The sequence below is a fragment of the Dendrobates tinctorius genome, unplaced genomic scaffold (assembly GCF_039654945.1).
Source record: "Dendrobates tinctorius isolate UK_male_01 unplaced genomic scaffold, ASM3965494v1 ptg000005l, whole genome shotgun sequence".
Taxonomy (NCBI): Eukaryota; Metazoa; Chordata; class Amphibia; order Anura; family Dendrobatidae; genus Dendrobates; species Dendrobates tinctorius.
Window position 1 is genome coordinate 35,789,848 of NW_027361673.1, and position 15,066 is coordinate 35,804,913.

General features: G+C 42.5%; 1 protein-coding gene across 4 annotated transcripts in view; it reads left to right on the forward strand.

The window, feature by feature from the left end:
* Positions 1 to 15,066, forward strand: part of DNAJC13 (DnaJ heat shock protein family (Hsp40) member C13) — a 288,549-nt gene that overhangs the window by 1,204 nt on the left and 272,279 nt on the right. The window lies entirely within an intron of this gene.

Here is a 15,066-nt window from a genome sequence, read left to right on the forward strand (position 1 = left end):
GCTGCTGCCAGTGCCCCCAGTGTGGCAGGCATCCTACACCTGATACTGCGAGTGCCCCTGAGATGACGAGCGCCCCCTGCCTCACAGTACCATGAGTCTACTGACCCCCGATACAGCGTGTGCCCCCTGCCCCAGATACGGTGAGTGCCCAATGTGGTCAGCACCCCCTGCTGCTGCCAGTGCCCCCAGTGTGGCAGGCATCCTACACCTGATACTGCGAGTGCCCCTGAGATGATGAGCGCTCCCTGCCTCACAGTACCATGAGTCTACTGACCCCCGATACCGCGTGTGCCCCCTGCCCCTGATACGTGAGTGCCCAATGCGGTCAGCACCCCCTGCTGCTGCCAGTGCCCCCAGTGTGGCAGTCATCCTACACCTGATACTGCGAGTGCCCCTGAGATGATGAGCGCTCCCTGCCTCACAGTACCATGAGTCTACTGACCCCCGATACAGCGTGTGCCCCCTGCCCCTGATACGTGAGTGCCCAATGCGGTCAGCACCCCCTGCTGCTGCCAGTGCCCCCAGTGTGGCAGGCATCCTACACCTGATACTGCGAGTGCCCCTGAGATGACGAGCGCCCCCTGCCTCACAGTACCATGAGAGTCTACTGACCCCTGATACAGCGTGTGCCCCCTGCCCCAGATACGGTGAGTGCCCAGTGCGGTCAGCACCCCCTGCTGCTGTCAGTGCCCCCAGTGTGGCAGGCATCCTACACCTGATACTGCGAGTGCCCCTGAGATGACGAGCGCCCCCTGCCTCACAGTACCATGAGTCTACTGACCCCTGATACAGCGTGTGCCCCCTGCCCCTGATACGTGAGTGCCCAATGCGGTCAGCACCCCCTGCTGCTGCCAGTGCCCCCAGTGTGGCAGGCATCCTACACCTGATACTGCGAGTGCCCCTGAGATGACAAGCGCCACCTGCCTGCCAATACAATGAGTCTCCTGACCCCCGAGACAGTGGGCGCCCCCAGCCCTCAGTATGGTGAGCACTCTCGGTATTGTCTTTTTTTCCCCAGCTCTGTGAATAGTAAGACCAAGTTGCAAAAATTGAGTAAGAAAGTAATTGAGAAAAGTAAGAAGTGTCCATGTGCGACTGGCGACATGTGTCACCTTCTCTGGTGAGCCAGAATTGGCATCTAGCACTACATGGAGTGGTGGCACACGGGCCTGCCGGCGGCACCAGTCATGTATTCCCAATATATGTCGCAGTGGTGTCAGGTGTAGAGTAAATGGGCACGTAGGTATAGATGCCCCTTTGTGGCTTTACAGACTATTGGCAGATATGTAAAGGGGTTCTCCACTTACGTAGTTTTTATAATCCCTATATAGAGAATGACTTGGGGTGATCACTGCTTTTCTCTACGCACAGTACCAACTTTCTAGAAATATGTTACATGACTGGCACAGACTAGTGCCCTGGGTTCTGTCCCACATTATTACTGAGTGGGCAGGCTGTCTCAGCACTAGGAACTAACCCGCTCAGTCACAAGTGAATGGGATTCATCCAGCATGAGCGGAGCTCCTCTGGAGGCAGTGTTATCAATAGAAAACAAATGTACGTACATCTTGTAACTACATTGTCATTCATCCAATTCTCCAGCAATTGTATAAACAGATTGGACATTGTTTAGGTCACCACAAGTTGCCAATCACATCTGAATTGTGTGGGGATAAATGTGTGTACAAGGGCGAATGGTAACATCCAGTCAATAATAACTAATTTAATTCATGGAGTTTCCTATAACATTATATTCTATGAAAATTATTTCAGTAGAGAACATGTTCAAGAATTATGAGGACAGGAGAACTAGAAGTACATTGTCACTTTATCCATGCAATGCTGAACCAGGAAAATATTAAAACAAATGTCTTCCTACTAATGCATGAAGTGCTGGGTGTCTGCTTCACCTTGGATAAACGGATGGGCTCTCCTCAGTCTTGACCCCCACTGCATGAACCTCTGCAGACTGGAAAGGTTTGTTTAATAAAACAGACAATTCTCTAATGTTTTATTAGAGTGTGCCTGGTTTAGACAACCCCTTTCTATGGTCCCAAATATGACTTGTAGATATAACTGCCCCTATTTTGGGATTCCCATATATTTGCTTGAACAGAGAGTCTCTCTGAAAATCCTTTCTTCCAGGATGACTTTGCTTAGCCCATTGATATCAGTGGAAGCCATGTAACAACATTCTTCCTCTACATTGTCCCCCTGTGTAATTGAGAACTAAGTTGGCTTGACGGTAGGACCATCGGTGATAATTTCTTATTTGGGGCCTATTTTCTTCTAAGAGTTATCAATCAGCCACCTTCTTAATTGACTTTGATCTGAATAGCAGAATACAGGCTGCCTCACGTAGCAGTCAGTAATGCTTAGTGACTTGATCTTAAGGAAGCACTGTAGTGATTTGGCTAATTAGGGAATATCTTACTCCATAGGTCCTTATTGGTTCAATTAAGTTGCCATAAACGCGGAAACGCATTGTAAACCAGGGCTGTGGAGTCGGTAAGCCAAACCTGCGACTCCGACTCCTCAATTTCCCTTACACCGACTCCGACTCCACGACTCCGACTCCCACACATATTGCTTATATTTAAGTGAAAAATTTATTGTAGTACAATGTGAACCTCAGACATTTAATCATTTTTATGATCCAATAATCAAGATATTTAGAACAGAATATATATTGGTGTACTACCCGGTTTTCATTCTTTTTGGTACAGATACGATTTGGAGAGACAGATATGGATAAATGGATAGATAGAGCAGATTTCTAATCTGCTTTTGCTATTGAAAACATTATGAGCTCAAAAACCTTTCAGGTGATGCAGTTTTTTAAAAAAGATGATCAGCTTTTGCAGCTGAAAAACGTATCCTCAAAAAACACAGGAAAAACGCTGTGTGTGAATGTAGCCTTAGATCAGGATTATAACAGCCATTTATAGGACATTTCATAACTTTCCCAAACTCCTATGAAAAAATATTCAGCACATCCTGCATTGAATTACTGTACCCAATTTATTATATATTTTAGGAGTCGGAGTCGGTCCATTTTATACGGACTCCAACTCCGACTCCGACTCCACCAAAATGAGCACCGACTCCGACTCCACAGCCCAGTTGTAAACAACTTTTTTTTTTTTTTTTTTTTTTTTTTTTTTTTTATCAGTCTGATTACTGACATTAGGAACATCTTTCCTAACTGCAGTCTAATCCTGGTGCGTGACAAGTCCATTTGAATGGGCCAGTTTTGTCTCATTTTTGCAGTTCCAATCAACGCTTGGTTACTGGCCTGTTTACATGGCTCACAAATCTGCATGGGGGAAAAACGATCATTATGTCGGCAGCAAATTCCCCGTTTACAAGGGCTGCAGAGAATAATTTTTTTTCTGACCTAAATGATCTCATCACTCAATAAATTGATTGTTGGGAGATATGAGTGGTATGTGCTGATATTTTGGAACAAGTTTACTTTATGAACTCTCATTTATATATTACCCACATGTCTAAAAGGGACATAAGACAGTCCCGATGGACATTGGAGCCTACCAACAAGCGTTTAATACCTCATTTAGACTGGCTGATGCAGGTCGTTAAACATCCGCCGATCTATCTCTGTTGTTTATTGGCCTGTTTATACAGGCTGATGAGGTCAGAATGATCCGTATTCAATTGTAGTGCCCCCATATCTGTAGCACATCACCTGTTTACATTGGACTATGTGCTGCCAATAACTATGGTTTTTATGCATGCACACAAATTATCACAGCCAAGAAACAAGCAATTTCCTTTTTTGTCGGGTGATTGCTAGCCTCTAAGGGGCGATAATCATGAACTGATGTTCCTTCACAATTGTTCACAAATTATTAGCTTGTCTAAATGGGCCAGAAACAAATGGGCAACCTTACTCCACATTTCCATTATGGTATTAGCAGTCCTGATCATTTACCATGTTGGCCCAGAATTCTAAGCAGATGTTCCTTCATAGATCATGTAAATGCCAGTATTGATGAGGTTCTTTGCAGTGATTATGTATCTCTGTGACTGTATTTTCCTATACTGTGCAGTGCTTACAGGTATATGCTTTATCATAAATCACATTGTATGGCCTTCTTCACCTATGGCCTGTTTCACACATCAGTTTTTTGAAATCCGTCAAAATCCGCCGTTGTGCAAAAAAACCGGATCCACCATTTTGCTTGGCAGATCCGTTTTTTTCCCATTGAGTTGCATTACCGGCGGATCTTGACGGATGGCCATCCGTTCGATCCATTTTTTTGCGGATCCGCCAAAATTTTGGCGTCCGCCAACATGCCTGAACGGACCATGCAACGTTTTTTCGGGCGGCCGGATCCGCATTTGACATTGCGCATGCCCGGAGGATTTGCCTTGCTCGGAAATTTAACCCTAAACTCTGTGCTGGCGGCGAAAAAAATTCTCGCTCGCTCTTCCCCAGGCAGCGGTTCCTTTAAAATTCTTCCTTTGACGGATCCGTTAAAATAACGGTTCAGTGACAAACGTCATCAGTCCAAGAACGGATCCGTTGTCCGCCATTTTAGCGGATTTTAACTGAAGCAAAAAACTGATGCGTGAAACAGGCCTTACATATCCACCACTATTTCCTGCCATCAGCTGACTCCTGCTGATATCAGCACCTACTTCGGCTGATACAGGAAACAATTCCCGATGTGGATTTTACGTGCTTGTCATTTCTCTGTCTGGGATTATGTTGTATTCTGCCACTTCCTCTTCATAAATCAGCATCTGCTTTCTGGACTATGCTTCTGATAAAGTCCTGATACAGTTTACTGCTATCCACAGGATTTTTCCTCCTTTCCTCAGGCCAGGATCACATTTCAGTGCTGCAGGGCGGATGATGAGAGCACAGTGCCTTTATGTGATTATAATCACTGAACAGTTTTTAATATTTGGCCATATGATTGCATTTATGATTGTATCACAATTCGTGTTTTTTTTTTTTTTTGTTTTTTTTGTTTTTATATATAAATGTAACATATAAATAGAAAGTAAGATTTTAAATATTTATGCTCCAATAACAGTTGTAAGTTTCCTGGGCTCCACCTCAGACATCCAGCTTCCATGTGCCATTTCTAATACCACCATAGTGGCTGTTGGGTCCCTTGGGCATGATTATTAGTAAAAATGTATTACTTCTACACGTCCTGTAGCTGTTCCCCTGTGTGAGTGACGTAATCAGTAACAAATCTGGGAATCTACGGGAACTGAAAAGTGCCGCAATTATGTTTGCAAAGGAAGTTGCTATTTTGACAGTTCCCTGATGTGTTTGTGTAAATGTAGATTTTAGTTAAATCATGTAGCTGTGTATAGTTCAACATATTTTTTGTTATACTGGGTTCACATGTCCATTTCAGAGTTCAGCTTTTCTGTTTCCACAAGGGCAAAAAACTGAGGTCAGTGCTGTGAATTCTCCTCAGATGATGGAAACGGCGGTGCCCGACATACCCCACTTATTATGGGTTCTAGGATTTAGTCATGATGTCCATCATTTTACTGACATGGAACCTCAGATATAGAAGTGAACCCAGCGTAACAGGCTGCTGATGCTTCCTCTGTTGTATTTAGTGTTGTTTTTACTTTCACTTATCGGAATTGTGAAACCTGAGATCTCGGCTGTTTTGTGTCATCAAGTTTCAATAAATTCTGCAGCTTTTAATGCTTGAGAAAGGTCCAGCAATTTCAACCTAAGTGTTTTTTACAAACTGTGTAACTGGTTATGAAGACTATACTGTCTGTTTGGTTTAAAAGGGTATTTACCCTTCTAATGATGCTTATATCTAAACGGGTCTCTTCGGCCCTCCTTCATGGTCATGGAGCTTCCTGCATATCTGGTGGAGGGCAGTGCTACTGTGCAGTGAAGACCTGCTAAGGATTGTGGTGGTCTTTGCAGTTGGAGAACTGCAGATCAAATGACTGTACTGTATATGCCATCGCTTCTTAGAATATATACAGATGTGCATGGTTCATGGTCCATGTACGGACCAGAATGCCTGTACCGGGTGCGGGGTTCCTGACCAGAACAAATAGTCACCATAGGTGAATATTATGACTAAAAGTGCTACAACCACAGCTTCTGAATACATCAATGTGACTAATGCGCTTCATGCCTTGCAGCACCAATCCTTATTCAATGAAAATGTTTGCTGCATCATTCATAATCCGTTATGTTGATGTTTGTTACCTAAGTGTACACATGAGTTTTGCCCTTATACTAGTTCTCGTGCTAGAGAACTTGCCTTAGAATATGTTTTGGGGATTTGTGGGGAAACTTCATCAATTATCCAAAGAGCGTTTTTAATGTAAATTTTTGCCACTAGGTGAAATAACACTTTGGGGAAAGAGATGTTAGAAACTGTTGTTAGAATCTGCCACTTTGAAGGAAAATCGTTCTACAAATGTTCCTTTGAAAAAAGCAGCAACTGTGATTTGAAGCAAAACTGCAAAGAAAAATAAAAAAATTAACCCATGTGTTGCCATCTTTTTCACACTGTGGAATGAGTTTTCTCTGCAGATGATACCTTGCAACTGACAGTGTTTCAGGAGTGAATTAGCACATCTGTTGTGAGGTACTACTTACCGTACTCGTGTCATGGTGTGCGAGATGTGGATAAAGACCAGCAATGGTTGAAATGTTGCACGTGTTCTGATGAAATGATAGAATGTAAAGATACAGTCACACAAATGTACGAATTCACACAAATGTACGAATTCTGCCCATATAAAAGTCGGCGTCTCACAGAACAATGTTAGCGATTCGCTGTACAGGTCAAAAGTGTCTGTGAATAGTGATGTGATGTTTCTCTCTTGATACATGATGTAGCACCCTGTCGTATTATACAGTCATATGTAAAAGTTTGGGCACCCCTATTAATGTTAGCCTTTTTTCTTTATAACAATTTTGGTTTTTGCAACAGGTATTTCAGTTTCATATATCTAATAACTGATGGACTCAGTTATATTTCTGGATTCAAATGAGGTTTATTGTACTAACAGAAAATGTGCAATCTGCATTTAAACAAAATTTGACCGGTGCAAAAGTATGGGCACCCTTATCATTTTCTTGATTTGAACACTCTTAACTACTTTTTACTGACTTTCTGAAGCACTAAATTGGTTTTGTAACCTCATTGAGCTTTGAACTTCATAGCCAGGTGTATCAAATCATGAGAAAAGGTATTTAAAGTGGCCACTTGCAAGTAGTTCTCCTATTTGATTCTCCTATGAAGCGTGGCATCATGGGCTCCTCAAAACAACTCTCAAATGATCTGAAAACCAAGATTATTCAACATAGCTTTTCAGGGGGAAGGATACAAAAAGTTGTCTCAGAGATTTAACCTGTCAGTTTCCACTGTGAGGAACATAGTAAGGAAATGGAAGAACACAGGTACAGTTCTTGTTAAGCCCAGAAGTGGCAGGCCAAGAAAAATATCAGAAAGGCAGAGAAGAAGAATGGTGAGAACAGTCAAGGACAATCCACAGACCACCTCCAAAGACCTGCAGCATCATCTTGCTGCAGATGGTGTCACTGTGCATCGGTCAACAATACAGTGCACTTTGCACAAGGAGAAGCTGTATGGGAGAGTGATGGGAAAGAAGCCGTTTCTGCAAGCACGCCACAACCAGAGTCGCCTGAGGTATGCAAAAGCACATTTGGACAAGCCAGTTACATTTTGGAAGAAGGTCCTGTGAACTGATGAAACAAAGATTGAGTTGTTTGGTCATACAAAAAGGCGTTATGCATGCGCTGTATTGTTGACCGATGCACAGTGACACCATCTGCAGCAAGATGATGCTGCAGGTCTTTGGAGGTGGTCTGTGGATTGTCCTTGACTGTTCTCACCATTCTTCTTCTCTGCCTTTCTGATATTTTTCTTGGCCTGCCACTTCTGGGCTTAACAAGAACTGTACCTGTGTTCTTCCATTTCCTTACTATGTTCCTCACAGTGGAAACTGACAGGTTAAATCTCTGAGACAACTTTTTGTATCCTTCCCCTGAAAAGCTATGTTGAATAATCTTTGTTTTCAGATCATTTGAGAGTTGTTTTGAGGAGCCCATGATGCCACTCTTCATAGGAGAATCAAATAGGAGAACTACTTGCAAGTGGCCACTTTAAATACCTTTTCTCATGATTTGATACACCTGGCTATGAAGTTCAAAGCTCAATGAGGTTACAAAACCAATTTAGTGCTTCAGGAAGTGAGTAAAAAGTAGTTAGGAGTGTTCAAATCAAGAAAATGATAAGGGTGCCCATACTTTTGCACCGGTCAAATATTGTTTAAATGCAGATTGCACATTTTCTGTTAGTACAATAAACCTCATTTGAATGCAGAAATATAACTGAGTCCATCAGTTATTAGACATATGAAACTGAAATACCTGTTGCAAAAACCAAAATTGTTATAAAGAAAAAAGGTTAACATTTAATAGGGGTGCCCAAACGTTTACATATGACTGTATAGGCTGTGCACTCATTTTGCATTTTGACTAAAAACATTGCAGCATGCTCTAGTCTGATCTGTTTTTTAAAGGGTGCAAAAAAAAACAAAAAAAAAAAAAACGCATACGGACGCCATTAATATGGCATCTATTTTTATGGAACCAATGCAGTTATTAACATAAAAACTGTATTTGGCTTTGTAACACTTTTAATTATGGATACGTCAAAATGGATTTCATACAGATGCAATGGGGATGTCAAAAATGGAAATGCAAATGGGTATTAATATATAGGAACAGTTTGTCTCCTTTTACTGGATAAAAAATGGATGATATTTGTTCTACACTTGTGAGAAAATTCAATAGCTGTGGAGTGCCGTACGCTAATTGACTATCCCAGGTTAGTATTTCAAAGGGTAATTATTGGAATCTCAGAACTTGGTGTTGCTCATTTACACCTCAGCTCCACTTTTCATATTCCACTACTAAGTGAGGTGGAATTTAGGAAGCAATAAGGTGTAGGTATTCAGATGGGAAACAATTTATCGCAATGATGTGTTTGCCATAGATCTGCAGATAATGTGTTCACTTATCTCAGAGGATTGATCAGGAACAGTAGCAGATAAATTACACATTTTGTTAGACCACAATGGGTCCCATTGTGCTGCAATACCTTTCCTGAAACCATCGTTTTAATTTATTTTGTGAAGCCTTTAACCTTTTTTATACAAATTACGTGTAAGCAAGCAAATTCTTTTTTTTTTTTTTTCCCCATAAATCTGAGCACTAAACAAGTTTTATCCTACTCTTGAAAAAGAATCCCATTATCTAGATTTTTAAAAATCACAAACACATTTGAGGGGTATAAAGAGTAGGGTTAGATTTTCTGAAACTGGAAAACCCCCTTCGCGCGAGAGTTTGTAAAGCTAATGTGGTCACGATCCGGAATAGCAGCATTTTGGACACAGCGTATTTTTACTGTATCCAAAATGCTGTGTTCTAATTAACTCGTGTTTTAGTTACTATGCGGGTTTACCGCACCTAATGACCGTCTATCTGCAGCAGACACAAGCGTCTCTGCTACAGAAATTAACATGCTGCGGCTCGTAAACCTGCACCGCGAGTGAGTTTGCGCAGAGTTAAATAGAAGTGCCTTGTCCAATACCCTGCTTTTCCTGATCGTGGGCACACAGCTTAAATCTGTTATCTGTCTTTTTCTGAGCACCTTTTTGCTGATTTTTTTTTTTTTTGACCACCGATCACATTAAAGTTAAGGGCTAAGGCCGGGGTCACACTTGCAACTGCAATGCAAGAAACTCGCACATCAATGCCCAGCACTGTCGCCAGTACTTGGAACCGGAGCTCTCAGCTGCATAGAAATACATGCAGCCGCACACTCCGGTCCCGAGTGCTGGCGACAGTGCCGGGTATTGATGCGAGAGACTCGCGCAAGTTTCTCGCATTGCAGTTGCAAGTGTGACCCCGGCCTTAGTGCCACAAGCGCATTAGTTTTTAGTAAAGCACATTAAATGCATAATTAGTGTTAAAACACAGACTAAGCACCACCATACAGATTCCTTCTTGTACATTTGTCTTTTTCATCTCTATATTCCCCTTTGGGCTTCCAGCTTCACATAGCTGAATGGGCAGTCTTATTCTTACACTGCTAATACCCAGCAGCACTCTGCTTCTCAGTGCTGTAGACCCTTCTCTCCATCTACTATGTGCTTCTGACAAGCCCCACTTCTTTCAGTTGATTATTCAGATCTGTGCCGAAAGTTGCCTGACAGTTAAATGTCAGCTCTGCCATGTGCCGCTCAGTTGCATCCACTGCACATATTTGGCATACCATCAGTTATCTAAGTGTAGAATTCACTTTATTCTTTTGTGCACTGTATGACCCTCTAAAACTTTTCCATTTGTATAAGTATAGCTGTCTGTGAGGTTTCCACATCATTACTCTATTGTTTGGTTTCCAGCAGAGCTCAACTGTCTTGCACTCCATTCTGCTATAGCTTCACAACAAAGCTTATAAGTAGGTATTGTAGAGCTGAGACAAGGAGGGCTGACGTGTTTGATGCTTGCAACAAATAAATCTGATGCATATGACAGATGGTTATCTTTTGCCATATTAATCAAGACAGCAGTATTTACAGTTTCGCATCTCTGATTTGTTTGCTGCAGATATCAAAAACCGCTCATCTCAGCTTGTCAGCTCAGAGCTGGCCAGTTAGCACAGGACAATTGAGCTCTGCAGGAAATCAGCCAACAGAGCAATGATGTAAAACCACATGGTCTACACTAATGTAAATTGCAAGAGGGAAAATTTCACAGTAAAATTGTGTTTTGGGCTAATTAGAGCATAGAATAGTGTGTATTCTAAAGGTAGAATTAATTCTGTCAGTGATGGAAGCGGAGCTGAGTTTTCCTGGCAGGAAACCAACTGAGAGACTGCACTACCATGATTGACCAGGAGCACTGGGACTACATCAGGATGGTTCCAACAGTAACTGGAAGCTAAATAGATTCCCTGAGGAAGGAATCCGAGAATTCCGAAACGCGTAGGAAAGCAAGTTTTTTTTCTGGCCCCTTGAGCGCTCCATAGTGCTCCACTGCCTGTCACGTGACCTATCACGTGTCTGTGACGTCTCGCAAGGTCCTGCAGCTCCTCTGAACCTTGCAGGCTTGCCTCCTGACGCGGCGTCTGTAACACACACACAGACGGCCGCTGAAAATTTTTAGATAGACGCTAGTCACTGGTCGGGACAGCGTCCTTTATGGAGACCCTGCTCTCAATTATCTTGGATACCAGTGATTGCTAAAGGTACTGTCACACTTGGCGATGTACCAGCGATCCCGACCAGCGATATGACGTGGTCAGGATCGCTGGTACATCGCTAAGTGGTCGCTAGTGAGCTGCCACACAGGCAAATCTCACCAGCGACATCGCTGGGGACGGGGATCGCTACTTACCTGTCACACTAGGCGATCCTGCGTCCTCCCGCCCGGCTCCACGCTCGTCTCTCCACAGGAAGCTGACGACGAGAAACAGTCCTGGACGTTCTCGCGCGATCAGCGATAACCAGCTGGGGAGCGGTCGGAGGTAAGTATCAGACACAGCGATGTCGCTAGCAATATTGCTATAACGTCACAAGTTATAGCGATATTGCTAGCGATATCGCTTAGTGTGACAGTACCTTAAGATACTGACTGCAAATAGTGAGGACCTTTCATTCATCTCGCTCACAAGGAACTCTCTCCAGGATTACTGCTGTTATGCCACCTGAGAATTTCTAAAGGTAACTCACCCCTTGCTTGGTTTTGTATGACCCTTTCTTTGCATTTTTTCATGTCTGTCGGACTACAGATTTTATGTATTGAATCTGGGTACACTCTTTAGTGCAAGTTTTTATATATATTTTTATTTGGAAGCTAAATAGAGCCTGCAGGGGTGGTCTTATACAGTGCCTTGCGAAAGTATTCGGCCCCCTGGAACTTTTCAACCTTTTCCCACATATCATGCTTCAAACATAAAGATACCAAATGTAAATTTTTGGTGAAGAATCAACAAGTGGGACACAATTGTGAAGTTGAACAAAATTTATTGGTTATTTTAAATTTTTGTGGAAATTCAAAAACTGAAAAGTGGGGCGTGCAATATTATTCGGCCCCTTTAACTTAATACTTTGTTGCGCCACCTTTTGCTGCAATTACAGCTGCAAGTCACTTGGGGTATGTCTCTCTCAGTTCTGTACATCGAGGTGAGGGGGAAGAGAGCTGGTCATGCAGCGGTATATTGGGTAACGAGGATTACTGCAGATTGCATGCTTGCCGAAGAGGTGGGTTTTCAGGTTCCTTTTTGAAGGTTGCTACGGTAGACGATAGTCTATGTTGGGGCAGAGAGTTCCAGAGTAGGGGAGATGCACAGGAGAAATCTTGTGATGGAGGGGAGTAGAGGAAGATCTTGTGAGATTCAGTGGTTGCGTGCAGTTAATTCCCGGAGACAAGTTCACGGCTGTATGGAGGAGACAGGTTGTGGACGGCTTTGTGTGCCATGGTTAACGTTTTGAATTGGAGACATCTGCGCTAGGAGTGACTGATCCTCGAGCGCTGCAGACCACGTCCGAGGGTCAGTCACAGCGTAACGGCACATCGCTAACGCATACCGATTATGACATGCATTAGTGATGTGCTACGTTATGGCAGTCTATGGCAGCGTTAACGGATGCGTTACATCGCGTTAATGCCGCTTTGTAACGAAATCCGTTAAACAGACTGCCATAACGCTATGTGAACCTGTACTTAGGGCTCATACTCATCTGTGTATAAATCGAACAAGTGCAATCCAGTAAAAACTCGCATTGACTAGTGTTAATCACTGATTTAGTACTCATTAGTGATTTATTTACTTTTAATTAACACGCCTCCTGATGAAGTAAAACACGAAACGTGCGTTGGGGCGATTGGACATCCACTGGCTCCACTGTAAGTTTCCCTTCTTGTTTTGCAATTTGACTGTCATCTGGATCCATGAGAGAGCGCTGTTTTTCCTTGGCTAACTTTACTTATAGGTTTCCAACCCCATTCATGATATAAGCTCTTTTAGGAAACACTAAGCATTAGTCTTTTTGGTATTGACCCATGTATACAATAGGGGATTCATGACACTTTATTTCACATTTGCACTGATGCGTTTGATATATTTGTAGGAATGTTTACATCTATTTGCGCTATTTTTGCACATGGATTGTGTACATAGATTTGCATTTAGCACTTTTATGCATCAGTAATTGTTTACAGCCAGTGTGTTTCTTTTTTATTTCATATTTTTTTGGCATAATATTTTGCTCTTTATATTAATTCATATTTTGGATTATTCATTGGTTATTTTTAATTTTGGATTTTTTTTTTCCCTCAGCTGGAATCTGGGATGAGAAAAAAATTGCAGCTTGCCGTGAGTGGGCGCCAACGCAAGTCAATGGGTGCTAGTAAAAAAAAAAAATACATTACCATTCTGTAACATGCAACACTAAATGATTGTAGAATAATAGTTGCAGAGAAAGAAAATGCATTGCGTAATCATCTCATACGGGTACTATGAGAAAAATCGCATGACTTGTCCTACTTTTCTGGGTCAACATCAGAGAGATGTTTTAAACGTAGATGAGTGGGAGCCCTTACGCCTTTCCTACACTATCCCACATGCGTGATTGTCCATGTGGGTAGTGGCAGTGATATAATGGCACTAAACAGAAGGCACATTTGGGGCCTGGCGCTAGGCAGGGAATAATGCAGAGGATCTTGGCTGTAGCTGGGACTCTGCTTGCCTCCTGTATACTTATAGTCTCATTTACAAAGTTTACTTTTTTATTTTTAACAATGGCATATCCATTTATGGGCTAGGAAGTGCTTGAAAATGTCTGCTAGCCTCCCCAATGTAGTTACGGTAGTTCAGTGACCCGAAAGTCTTGACAAGATTCCTTTTAGGAAAAGGTGGACAAAGTACTAAAGAACAGGGTTCGGCAATGCTTGGAGTGCTGTCCCACTGGTGGGAGGATGGGGGCACTGTTGTAACCACAAGGGAAGGGGGTATTTGACGTGATCACTGGTGATTGGTTAAAGACTCCGATGCAGCCTTTAGAGGATGTATTTCTCTTACTGCTGGTAGGAAGGGGGCACTACAGTGCATACTCATGTAAAGTGGAAAAAGCCATATAGAAGGACTCTGATTTAATTAATATGCAGGTGTCCTTTGAACAGGTAATTTCCTTGCCCTTTCCAGTCACTCTGTGACAACATTTTACTGATTTGGGGCCCATGCTGCTATGTAATGTCTTTGGGTGCATAGTCCATCTATCTCTTGTGAAGACTTCCAGACTCCTTTAGATATAAATGCACATTGTATCTAGATTCTATCACAGTTTATTAAATGAAGTGGTATGAGGATGAAGAAACCCTTCTTTGATGTGGTCCTGTTGTAGTTCTGACTTTGTGGATACACAGGTTCATCTTATCAGAGCAGCTTTGGAACATGAATCACAGAGGAGATCTTCATCCTCTTCAGTAAACTACTTTGAATTGCAATTTGGTTCTAAAAATAATCCATTTTAATTGAATCTCATTTCCAGATGCATTTGGTCCAATTAGTGCGCCTGTGTAATGCCAGTCTTTTTACACTGCAGCTCCAATGCTTTTAAAGGGAAATGTCAGTATAAAAACATAATACGTCATTGTAGTTCTCAGCCACAATAGTAAATTCACTAAGGAGCCACTCAATGACTTCCAGAAAACGGCTTCGTTACAAATCAATCACCGAGGGATAGTAGCTAGTGATGAGTGAGTGTGCTTGTTACTCAAGGTTTACTAGCATGCTAGGGTGTTCTCTGAGTAGTTTGGGCGTGCTCGGAGATTTTATGTTGCTGCATCTGCGTAATTTGCGACTGCTAGACAGCCTGAATAGATGTGGGATTGCCTGTTTATTAGGGAATCCCCACATGTATTCAGGCTGTCTAGCAGCTGCAAATCATGCAGCTGCGGTGACACACACTAAATCTCAAAGCTCGCCGAAACTACTCGAACATCTGAGC